We start from the raw sequence: 613 nt of genomic DNA on the forward strand, positions 1-613 counted from the left end.
TCTCTCTCTCTGACTATGTCTGTCTCTGTGTGTGTGCGCCTCTGTCTCTATCTCTATGTCTCTCCTTTCTTTCTGCTTTTAACACACTTAACCTTACTTCACTAAAAGAAAGAAACAAGCAAACATCAGGACAGGTAAGCAGTCCAGCAAATCTAGGGAAATCTTGTACTCACATTGAAGGCTAGAAAGAGTAGAAGATTCCTCTAACTGGAGTTGCCAGCCCATCCTCCAAGCTTGAGAATTTTGACTATCAAATGGTTATTATATTCTGCTTTGGGAATTATTATAAAATCTGAATGAAATAATTATTGGAAGAACAATTTTTCAAAGCCTGAGATGAAATTAGTGGTCATTGAAAGTAGATATATTGGTGCTCTGGCCTCCCTTGACCCCCACCTCTATAGAACACCTAAACTACTCCCCAGTTTCATGACCTAGACACCCTGAAGAATAGAAACTTAGATGATTTTTGAGTACCCAACCCACCAGTATAAAATGGAGTAATAGTTGCTGTGGACAGACTTAAATCAGCCAAACTTTAGAAAGAAATAGATGTTTGGATTGTGTGGCTTACTGCAAGGTCCGAAAAGGACTCCAGAGATCCATCGCTAGT

The sequence above is a fragment of the Mastomys coucha genome, unplaced genomic scaffold (genome assembly GCF_008632895.1).
Source record: "Mastomys coucha isolate ucsf_1 unplaced genomic scaffold, UCSF_Mcou_1 pScaffold23, whole genome shotgun sequence".
NCBI classification, from domain to species: Eukaryota; Metazoa; Chordata; class Mammalia; order Rodentia; family Muridae; genus Mastomys; species Mastomys coucha.